The following is a 12867-nucleotide window of genomic DNA, read 5'->3' on the forward strand; positions in this document are numbered from 1 at the left end:
GTCCATTTGATGCCCCAACGGATAACTATAGCGGCAGTATAGCCGATCTAACGTCGGACGTTTTCGGTCTCCGGAAACGGTTGCCGGGCTGCCTTCTTTCCTCTCCTCTCAGCCCAAGGCTTTCTGCACAGCTCACTACCACTCACTGTCAGACCCAACCTAACCCTCCTCACATCCGGAGCCGCCCGATCGATATCGGAGGGCCCCGAAACCCCTCCTAACCACCTGACTCCTCTTTGCACAGTGCATCAACCCCTCGTGTGCGGGTCTGAAACTTACCCGAACCCAACCCGGGCAGTCGTCACCATTGTGTCCGGATCATCCCCAAACATCCAGAAAATATCTTTGTTTTATTTATTGGACTCCCCTAGCCTATTCTTTCTCGACCGTCTGATCTCGATCGGGTGATAAAAATTCCCCTCAATTCCCATATTTTTATACCTAAACTAGTCTAACCCTAAAACCTAGGAGGTTTGTCCCATCCATCCCGTCTCGCGCCGCCACTCCACCAAATCCCCCTCGGGATCCCCTTTGCACCAACCAGCCATCACCGAGACTCCCAAATCCATCGATCCCCATCTCTCCTTGATTCCAGCCACATCCCCGCTCGATCTCGTCGGGATCGAGGCCACCAGCACGCCCGGACCGAGCCCTACCGGATCTTCGTCGGAGCAGAAGCTCCCTGACCAGCGCTCGGCTTCGTCTCCTCCGCCCGCTGGCCGCACCTCACCTCCTCCCATGCACCTCCATCTCGCATAGCCAGCCGTGCCTCCCCGCCGGCGACGAGCAGCAACACCCGAGCCCCTGTGTCATGCTCCTCCTCCGCCCATGCACTCGAGCTCGCCCGTCGTTGCGCACCTCCAACCTCGACCCCGCCACCACGTCCTCGGCACCACGCCGGAGCAAGCCAGCAGACAGGCCCCGTCGCGCCCTCTCCTTCCTTCCGTTCACGTTTCTTCTCCTCTCATGGTCTCTCTCCCACGTGGATCACAGGAATCCCGCTGCCGTCGTTCAAGCTCCTCGAGCGCCCGGATTCGCTTGTCTCCGTCGCCTCCCCGAGTTCCCCGTGTTGCCGTCGTCCCCTGCCTCACCGGAAGCTGCCGGCTTCTTCCGCTCCCTCGCACCCCGCCGGACCCCCTGCTCGACCTCGAGCCTATCCTCGCTCGCGCCTCCTATGGTTCCTAAGGCCGAGTCGCCCCGTGCCCGCAACCCTGCGTCGCCTTCCCCGTGTTGCCTCGCCGGTGACTGCTGCTACCTCCGGCGAGCCGCCCAATCTCATTGCCCTCTCCTTCTCCCTGCCTCACCTCTCTCTTGCCCTTCAGGAAATGCCGTGAATCGCTTGCCGTAGCTCCAGCTCGACACGCCACCGTGGTTGCCGGCTGAACCACGCCGGAGAGTCTCGGATCCGTCCTTTCCCATAGTCCCTCAACTCACCGATCGGAGCCACCTCCTTGCCGTCCCCTCGCCTGAAGTCGTCGTGCCATGCCCCTCTGCCTCGCTTCTGCTTCTTTCGAAGGAGGTAGACGACGCGTCCGGTCGCCCACGTTGACCGCCTCGTCAATTCGGCCTCCCATGCCAGATCGCGAGGCCCAGCGTGCCTCCTCTTCACCGAACTGGGCATTGGCCCATGGTGAGACCCTGTAAGTGCATCTAGTGCCCCATAGTGATTTTGGTGTATTGAACACTTATAGGTTAAGGGACCAATGTGTTTGTGAGTGTACACATGTCTATAAGTCTATGAGGAGTTTGATATTTAAAGAGAAAGTCGACCCCTAAAAATGAAGTTCTTCGACTGAAGACTTTGAATTTCTGAAGACTTTCTGAAGACTTTGAAAGTGAAGAAATTGGTGTGACCTTGAAGACTTGGCATTCATTCGAGGAACATGAAGCGTGAAGACTTTTATTTTCGTAGTTTCATTTTCTCTTTCTTGAGTCATAGGAAACACCGTACTATTAAAGGGGGTCGAGGAAATACTAAGGAAAAATTTCCATGTGATGCTCAACTCAAATCCTACACCTACCAATCCCTTCCAATGAAGCCATTGGAAATCTCATACAGTTCAGTCATATTCTTCACTGACAGAGACAAAGTTCTTCTGGTCTCTGAGGAATTTGTTCTGACTGAGGAGTTAGGAATTCGCCAGTGCCGATTGCCTACACAGTGAGGAACATGATAGCCATGAGGAATTTGATACTCAAAATTCCGACCGTTGTTGTGCTATGCGCCAGCTGTTCCAAAATATCTACCCACCTAACGGTTATATCATTGAAGGGCATTTATGTCTTATCATGTCGGGCTGCTCCCTAGGCTATAAATAGCCGCCCCCTACAACCACTATTTGGTTGGCTGCTCCGAGAGAAACTGACACTTGTCATTTGAGAGCATCCCATCCTCCGAGGACTTTGAGCGAAAATCATCAAGTGAGAAAAACCCAAACCCAAACACCTACAAACCCCAAGTGATTGAGCATCACTGAAGAGATTGATCCTGCGTGGATCCGATGCTTGTTACCTTTGAAGACTGTGCTTCTTACAGACGGTTAGGCGTCAAGGTCTAGAGCATCCAAGAGGAATTGTGGATCACCGAGTGACCAAGTTTGTGAAGGTTCAGAAGTCACCTGAAGACTTACCACGAGTGATTGGGCGAGGTCTGTGTGACCTTAGCTCAAGGAGAATATGGTGAGGACTGTGTGTCCGAGACTGTGTGTCCTCAGGTTTAAATACCTAGCCGCTCCAACCAGATGTACAACCGAGACAATAGTTGGAACTGGTCTACCAAATCATTGTCTTCACCAAGCTCACTGGTTCTATTTCCTCAATTCTTTCATTTCCTTATAACTGTGTTGAGTGCTTGTTCGTATCTGTGTTTGAAGACTTTGACTGAAGACTTTCTCAATTTTCTCAGTTCAATTTCTTCAGTCTGTTTGTCTTCATCCTGTGTTATCCTGTGTTTACGCTTTCTGTACTCTGTGCTTGTCTTCATTTCATCATGATGACTATGCTTGTGTTCTGTTATGTTTACTTTTGAGTACTTATTCTGCTGCTAGTAGTTCTTTGCTAAGGAATTTCCTCACCTGCAAATTCCTTAGTGAAGAATTCATAAAAATCGCCTATTCACCCCCTCTAGTCGATATAATGCACTTTCAATTAGTATCAGAGCAAGGTACTCCCTTGTTCTGTGTGATTTTGGTTTAACTGCCTGGAGTTTTAGTTATGTCGACCGCAGGTATGATCAAGGTCTCTGCTGGGTGTCCTACCTTCGATGGGACAGACTACCCCTACTAGAAAAATAAGATGCGAATGCATCTTGAGGCAATTGATAACGATCTCTGGTATGTTGTGGAAAATGGTGTTCCCTCAGTCACACCTTCTCTGAATGCTGCTGATGTGAAGAGTTTTAAGCAACTCAACTCTCAAGCGAAGAATATCATATATGGCCATCTGAGCAAAGGATAGTATGGAAGAGTGAGTGCTTTGGAAACTGCTAAGCTTATCTGGGATAGGCTGTCCAAAGTCAATGAAGGAGTCTCAACACAGCATGACTCTCGAGTTGATGTTCTTCGCAATCTCTTGAACCACTTCAAAACACTGGACAATGAAAATATTCAACAGACCTTTGATCGTCTCACTGACATCTCAAATGAGCTTCAAGCACTTGGTGCCACTGACATCACTGACCATGAGGTGGTGAAGAAATTGCCGAGATCGCTTGATTCCTCATTTGATACTCTAGCATTGATGATACAAAAATGTGCTGATTACAAGTCACTTGATCCCGCTGATATCCTCGAGAGGCTAAATACTCATGAGTTCCAGCTTGCTGAGAAGAGAGATCTCTATGGTTCGAGCTATGGCAGATCACGTGCCCTGAAGGCCAAGGCAGTGTCTGAGTCTGAAGATGAAGATTCTGGTAGCAGCCTTGGTGATCCTGAAGAATTGAGCCATGATCTAGCACTGCTCGTGAAGAAATTCCAGAGGTTCTCAAGACGTGGTCGTTTTGGGAAAATCCTCAAGGAGCATTGATTCCTCATCCAGTGACTACAAGAAGAGGCTTTGTCACAAATGCAAGAAACCTGGACACTATATTCAAGATTGTCCTCAGTGGGAAAAGGAATCGAAGAAGAAATACAAGGTTTACAGTTCTGATGATGCGAAGAAAAAGAAGAAACCCTCAAAACCTTCGTCATCAAAATCCTCGAAGTATTCATCTTACAAGAAGAGCATCTCCAAGAAGGCTCGGGCGTTCATTGGCAAGGAAATGGACTCTGAGGCTGAATCTGAGGAACATGAGGAAGAGGAGGCATCTGAGGAGTCTGAGTCTGGTGTGGCAGGCCTGGCTCTCGCTACTGCTTTCGTCAGAAAGTCCATCTTCAACTCTGAAGAAAATGGCTTCACCAACACGGCTGATGGAAACAATGATGACTATGCTCCCACCTATTGCTTCATGGCAAAAGGTACCAAGGTACTCAAATACCCCTCCTCTGAATCAAGTGAAAATGAATTTGATGAAAACCTCAAACCCAACTACTCCAAACTTGCTAAGATTGTTGTAAAACAACAAAAGGCTTTTGAAAAGGTTCAAAACATGCTAGACAAAAGTGATGATATGTTGGGTGAAGAAATGGATCGCACTAAAACCTTGACTAAAAATCTTCAGAGGCTTCAGTCTAAGTTTGACACCCTTCAAGGTCATCATAACACTCTCTTAGCTGATCATGAGAAGCTTTCATATGAATTTCTTCAAAGAAAGCAAGATCTTGAAAAGCTAAGAGTGAGTTATGAAGATCTTTAGAAGGAGCGTGAGTCATTACTTGCTCAACAAATCAGCGCTTCTCAGGAAGAATTTGTTCCTCCATGCTTGAAGTTCATTGAACGTGAATCTGCTAATTCTTCACCTGAATATTCAAATGCTGCTAATGTTTCAAATTCTTCACCTGCCTCTGCTATCGCTAATTCCTCATCTGAGGACATTGCTAGTATCACTGAAGATGTAGGGTTGAAGGAATTGTACATGATAGGCATGTACAAAAGCCTCAAAGGGCACCAGACTCTTTGTAATGTGCTTAAAAAGCAGATCCTCAACAGGAACCCTAGGAAAGAGGGTATTGCCTTTGAGAGGAAACTCAATGCTGATGGTACATATTAGAAGCCTGAGCAGTACCCCAAAACCTCATGGGTTGCTGCAAACGGACCTCCAGTTGATCCATCTAACTTATCTGGCTTTGCATGTGAATCTCCTCGTTCTGATGATGAGTCATTTGACTCTAACTATAAACTGCTGAAAAATTAGAATGGTGAAATATTTGCTAGATATGTTGGCACTAACTGCAGGAACGGTCCTCCTATGAAGAAAATCTGGGTTCCCAAAAGGTGCCTTGAAAGTCTTCAGGTGAATGTCCTCAGGACACCACCTATGAAGAATAGGAACCCCAGGTCAAATTCTTCATATGGACCAAATTCCTCAAAAGGATCAAAGTCCTCATATGAATATCATCGTGCTAACAACTTGTTTCGCAGGAAGAGCTAAGGGCTATGAATATGAGCATTATTCTTCTAATCACTATGCTCATAAGTCCTTGAAGAATTTCTCTGCTTATTCATATGGTTATCCTAACCCTCTTATGTGAAACGAAATGGACTGGCTTCTATGCCACCTTTCTCGTATGGAGCTCGCAGAATGATAAACTCTTTGCCACCCCTTCAGATGTGGGTGGTGAAAAAGAACTAATCTCTTCTGCAGGGTCAGGTCTCCAGACGTACGTAATCGTCTAAAGAATTTGCTGGAGACCTGAATGTGCCTGAAAGGACGCAGGCTAATCATGAAGAAATGAACTTTCATTTCTCACGTCCTCATACTGCTTTATCTTTTCTCTTGCTTGATGAAATTGATCTGATGAATTGATGTCATATTCTTCACTGATGAAGTATTTGAGTTCGTAAGTTGCACTAATTCATCTGCAGGATGATTAACCCAAAGCCACTGAGTGGGTCCTTGATAGTGGATGTACAAATCACATGACTGGTGACAAGAATCTATTGATGGATGCTCCCTTATCACCATCGCATCTGAAGCATATCATCTTCGCTGACAAAGGCAAAATTCAGGTATTGGGTCTAGGTAAGGTTGCGATCACAAATGATCGACACATGGACAAAGTCATGCTTGTCGAGTCCTTAGGATACAACCTCATGTCTGTTTCAATGCTTTGCGATCTTGATATGGTTGTTGTCTTTAGCAAGTACCTTGTGTTGTGGTTATGGAAGTTGACAATTCCAAAGTCTTCGAAGGCTTTAGGAGAGGAGACCTGTATATTGTTGATTTCTCTACAGGACCGCAACCAGCCGTGTGTCTACTTGCAAAAGCTTCAGAAGGCTGGCTCTGGCATCGACGACTTGGTCATGCAGGCATGAGGAATTTGCACACGCTTGCGAAGAAGAAGCATGTCATTGGCATCGAGAATGTCAAATTCCTCAAGGACCACTTATTCAGAGCCTGTGAAGCTGGGAAGATGACAAAGGCTAAGTATCTAGCGAAGCCTATCATGACCACCACTCGTCCATTTGAATTGCTTCACATGGATCTCTTTGGTCCTAACCATTATTCTACAGTCTCAAATGATGCATCTCAATATGGCTTTGTTATTGTTGATGATTACTCTCGATACACATGGGTACACATTTTTACTTACAAACATGAAGTGCAGGAAGTCTTCAAACGATTTTCCTCAAGGGCTTCAACCAACTTTGGTGTTAAGATCAATCACATCAGAAGTGACAATGGAACTGAGTTCAAGAATTCTGGTCTTGATGACTATCTTGATGAACTTGGTATTACTCATGAGTTATCTGCTCCTTATACCCCTCAGCAGAATGGCGTCGTGGAGCACAAGAACAGGACTCTTGCTAAGATGGCTCACACTATGCTTGATGAATACAAAACACCTCGTCGTTTCTGGATTGAGGCAATTGATACTGCATGCCACATCATCAACAGAGTATATCTTCACAAATTCTTCAAGAAGACTGCCTATGAACTCCTCACTGATAAGAAACCCAATATAAGTTATTTCAAAGTCTTTGGTGCTAAATGTTGGATTAGAGATCCTCATCACAACTCAAAATTTGCACCGAAAGCACATGAAGGTTTTATGCTTGGTTACGGAAAGGACTCGCACACCTATAGAGTTTTCAACAACGTTCTTCACAAGGTTGTTGAAACTGTAGATGTGCGGTTCGATGAAACTAATGGCTCGCAAAGAGAGCACCTACCTTCTGTGATAGACCAACACCTGAGGAAACTATCAAGTTCAAGGCTACTGAGGATGTCATTCCTACTGAAGAATCTGCTGAAGAATTCATTTCCGAACATGAAGAACGTCGAGCTAATGCACCTGAAGAAAATACTGAAGAAAATGTTGATCAAATTCCTCAACGACAACCAGCTCATCCTCGCGTTGCAAAAGAAGTGCAAGTTGAAAAGATCATCAATGACATTAAAGCGCCAGGTCCTCTCACACGCTCAAAAGCTTCACATTTATCTAACTTTTGTGGGCACTATGCTTTTGTCTCTATCACAGAGCCCACTAAGGTAGATGAAGCATTTCTGGAGCCTGAGTGGATTCAAGCCATGCAAGAAGAATTACATTAGTTCGAGCTCAACAACGTCTGGGAACTGGTCAAACGTCCAGATCCTCGCAAGCACAATATCATTCACAAAATGGATCTATCGCAACAAGCAAGACGAAAATGGCTTTGTGGTAAGGAATAAGGCATGGCTTGTAGCTCAAGGCTACACACAGGTTGAAGGAATTGATTTCGATGAAACTTTTGCACCTGTTGCTAGACTTGAGGCTATTCGCATATTACTTGCTTATGCTAACCATCATGATATCACTCTATATCAAATGGATGTGAAAAGTGCATTCCTTAATGGTAAGCTTGAGGAAGAAGTATATGTTGCTCAACCCCCAGGTTTTGAAGATCCAAAGCATCCTGACAAAGTCTTCAAACTCAATAAGGCCCTCTATGGCCTCAAGCAGGCCCCACGGGCGTGGTATGATACTTTGAAGGAATTCCTTATGAAGAAAGGCTTCAAACCCGGTTCACTCGACCCTACTCTTTTCATTAAATCTTATGATGGTTAATTGTTTGTGTGCCAAATATATGTTGATGATATTATCTTTGGCTGTACTGACCAACGTTATAGTGATGAATTTTCCTATATGATGAGTGAAGAATATCAAATGTCTATGATGGGAGAATTGAAATTCTTCTTAGGTCTTCAAATTCATCAACAACGCAATGGCATATTCATATCTCACGAGAAATACCTAAAGGATGTACTGAGGAAATTCGGCATGCAAGATTGCAAAGGTGTCAAAATTCCTATGCCCACAAATGGCCATCTGTGCACTGATGAAAATGGTATCGACTTCGATCATAAGGTATACCGCTCCATGATTGGTTCTTTATTGTTCTTATGTGCATCTAGGCCAGATATTATGCTTAGTGTTTGCATGTGTGCCCGATTTCAAGCTACACTGAAGGAATCACACCATAAGGCTGCGAAGCATATTCTTCGATATCTAGCTCACACACCAACACTTGGATTATGGTACCCCAAGGGATCAGCTTTTGATCTCATTGGATATTTCGACTCTGACTATGCTGGTGATCGTGTGGACCGCAAGTCAACATCTGGTACATGTCATTTCCTCGGGCGATCTTTGGTCTGTTGGTCCTCGAAGAAACAGAACTACGTATCACTATCTACTGCTGAAGCTGAGTACATTGCCGCTAGTTCTTGCTGTGCTCAATTGCTATGGATGAAGCAAACTCTCAAGGACTACGGCGTCAACATGAAGAATGTGCCTCTTTTCTATGACAATGAGAGTGCCATCAAGATTGCTCACAACCTAGTTCAGCACTCGAAGACAAAGCACATTCAGATTCGTCATCATTTTCTTTGTGATCATTTGTTGAAGGGCGGCATTTCTATTGAGCATGTGAAGACTGAAGAACAACTAGCCGATATCTTCACAAAGCCCTTGGATGAGAAGAGATTTAGCAAGTTGCGGTGTGAGCTAAATATCTTAGAATCTTCGACTGTTCTTTGAAAAGGACACTCATCCTAACACTTATGCAAAATTGATGACTTAGATGTGCAACACATGAAGAAACGCTTTTCTTCAATCAATGAAGAATAACACTCTAAGTGTGAAGAAATTAACGAAGAATTTGATTCTCAGAACCCTACGACAATTGTACGCGGTGTCTGAAATCATCATTCTTATACGGTGGGTCACACCACCACCAAAAGTTGAAAATCCTCAATTTGAGTTTTTTTGTGTTGAAATTCCTCAGTTGTTCAAATTCTTCAACTTTGCATTGTCTTCACTGTTTCCGTCATTTTTCTTCATTGGCTATATATATATATATGAGTTTATGTCCTCTACAACATTCACTTATGGCTATTTCTTCAAGTTGGTTTTTCTGCTAAGTGAATGTGATCGGACCCTTCCCCCTCTATGCTATACTCAACCCAATCTGTTCACAAATTCTTCATGTGCGTTCTATTTGAAACTAGTTCAAAATATTCACTGTGTCCTTGTCAGCTGAAGAAATTGCGAACGGAACTTTAAAACCTATCTTATCTAAATTTTCGGCTTTGCCGCTCAAACCGTTCCGCATCCCATGATATACTTATCTATTCACCCACGATCGCACACGATCTCCACTTCTCAGTACGTGGGTGACACATGTCAAGCGAATGAGAAGGGTCAGGGGCACGTTCGTCAAAATTCTTCGGGCGAACATTTTTTCACCGTGGTTATAAATACCCCCTTCCCCTTGCTCACTTCCTTTACTCCGCTCGACCTCTCTCCAGCTTGAGCTTCTCAAACCCTAGCGCCGCCGCTACATCATCGTCGCCGGTGAGGAGAAGCTTCACTACTTCGACCTCATCGCCGTCGTACTCGCGCCGGCCGTGGAAATCTTCACTCCGCCGCCGCCATAGCTGTCTTCCTCCGCCAAGTTAGGGCGTGGAAGATCTGCACTGACGAACTTCACATCTCCACATACCAGTTCGTCGTGTTCTTCGTCCAGGGTAATTAAAAGTTACTTTTACTGCCCTCTTTGATTCAAATGATTTCTACAAAATCCTCAAAGGTGTTTTTCTTCATATCTTCACACACTAAAACACCTCACATGTCATCTGTTCTTGATTCGTTTCTCTAAGCTATGTTTTTCTTCAAGATTCCTCAAATGTGTGGACTTTCGATCTATACATCTCTGGAACCTAAGACAAAGAACGCTTAGTGAAATTCTTCAAGACTCATCTGGTCAAATTCCTCAAACTTGTTCTTTATAAAAAACCTTCTGAGAACGCATATGACCTCTCCAAATTCCTCGCAACTATACTCTATTCACAGGTACTCATGTCAGCTGCTGAATCACTAGGTTCTCATCAACTTAACTCATTTGCAGCGTTCCTCGAAGAAAAGTTGCATACCTCTTCAGAGAATTCAATTGTTCAAATTCCTCAACTGAAGAAAATGGCTGATGGTAAGAAGCCATAGAAAGGAGGAAAGAGGCCTGAGGTCAACACTGCCTTTGAAATACCTGAGGACATCTATGCTGGGTACTGCACACCCCGTGAGGAAGATAAAAATCAGCGCAGGGTGCGCATTCAAAAGATTGAGAGGAGATGGGCAAGAGAGTGGAGGGAGTACAGATATGTCACTCCCAAATATATGAAGAAATTTGCACTAAATCCTCCATGCCCAAGATCTCCGTTGGCACATGGTCAAATAGCTGATCCCACCAGCCTCAAGCGTGGTGAGGATTATCCTGATGAATGGGCCAAGCGCCATGCCAAGTTGTCCAAACAAGCAAAATATGCAGTGAGGAAATTCAACGAAGACTCTGCTGCCGCTGCTGCTGTTGAGGCCTCTGTAAAGCTGAAGAAGGACATGCCAAAGAAGCCTGCTCACAAGCCCAATGCTTCACGAGCAATGCCCTCACGGCCAAGTTCCTCAGCTATGACCTCACGGCCAGATTCCTCAAAGCCCTCACGGCCAATTCCTCATGCTGCTCCTGCTTCTACAAAATCCTCAGCTCCTACGCCAAAGTCTTTGGCTGCTCCAACCAAATCCTCAGCACCTATGCATCTCACCACATGCCAAAGGACCACAGGCATATCTATTGCCTCAGGAGCCTCTGCAAGTTCCTCAGCTGCTCCAAGTTCCTTAGCTGCTCCCACTCTTCTGAAGAAGAAGACCTCTGCTGGACAAGGTCCTCGACCAAGTCCTCACAAGAAACAAGTTGCTTTCCAAGTGCCCTTTGATGATGATGAGGCTGATGATGAAGAACTTGCTGAAATCATCAGGGACAGGCAACTCAGGGCCGCTAGAGCCAAAGGCAGTAATGTGCCATTAATGCTGGATCCGAAGTTGATCCTAGACTTCATTGACTTGTGGCACAAGGACCCCAACACACCCCTGCCTGAGCTGAACCTCACTCCTGGTCAAAGTCATGTACTGACTCACTTCATTAATGAAGAGAAATGGAAATTTGAACAGGGAAAGAGGGTGAAGAAAGCGCAATACAAGAAAGAGCACTTTCTGAAGCAAAACATTCTGAAGCTTTCACCTGAAGAACTTGTTGCTCTTCAATCTGAAATCAAGAAATCGAGTGATGAATTTGATCGCTATTATGCTGACTGGCTAGGAGCCAAAGTCAGATTTGTAAAGATAACTGAATAGTTCACTTCCAATGTTGCAGCCCCAACACAATAGGAAATTCCTCAGGCTGAAGCATCTGCTCAGCCGACTGAAGAAAATGCCAGCACCACTGATGACAATCAGGTTGCTGAAGAAAATGTGAGTTCCAGGGCTGATGACTGCATACCAGCCGCTTATGAAATTGCCAGGGCATCCACTAGTGGTGCGTATGAAGAAAATGAAGAAGTCAGGGCAACTGCATCAGTTGCGCCTGAAGAAATACAACTCAATTCCTCTGCTCCTGCGCCTACACCAACTCCGATCCTTCCATCTGCATCAGATGTGAAGAAGACCAAGGATGCAGAGCGTGTAGCAGTGAAGAAAAGGAAGGCATCAACTGCATCAGATTCTTCAGCTTGTTTGCAAACCCCATTGATGCTGTTCCTATCTCAACCATGCCATCAAAGGACCTTGTTCCTTTTGATGAAGAATATGTGATTCCAAGTGCATCTGATGAAGAGAATCCCTCTGCTTCTTTTTCAGAGCAGATGGATGAAGAAATTGAAGTGGATACAATCCCTTCAACACCAGTTGTCCTTCGCCTATGCCTCAGTTTACTGCTGAAGAGGCCGGCGTTGAAGAAATGGAAGATGAAGATGTGGAAATTGGCTATACCACACCCGTGCTAAGTGATGAATGTTGGGAAAGTCAGCACCCCAACTCTCCACTCTTCACACCATTGCAACAAATTCCTCAGTCCCCAGTAACTACTGTACAAATGGGACCTGATGAACCACATGCCACACCATCTGTCCATGAAGAAATTCCAGCCACTAGTGTTGAAGATCATGTAAATGAAGAATTGAAGTCTCAGGCTGCCACTGAAGCAGCACCTGAAATTCCTCAGCCTGTGGAACCTGAGATCGAGATCCCGGAGGTTGTGATGCAATTGACTGACACTCCTCACCCCAAGCCAAAGGATCCATTCTCAAAGAAGCAGAGATTCAAGGCTGATGATTTCTTCGGCGAGCACGTGTTCTTCACTAACTACAATCCTTATGACCCGACTCGTCTAAGGAGGAAGCGTTTCTGGACTGCAAGCCAGACCAACTTCTATTCTTCACTGCTTTTCAACAAAGACAAAATC

This window comes from Triticum aestivum, chromosome 1A (genome assembly GCF_018294505.1).
Source record: "Triticum aestivum cultivar Chinese Spring chromosome 1A, IWGSC CS RefSeq v2.1, whole genome shotgun sequence".
NCBI lineage: Eukaryota > Viridiplantae > Streptophyta > Magnoliopsida > Poales > Poaceae > Triticum > Triticum aestivum.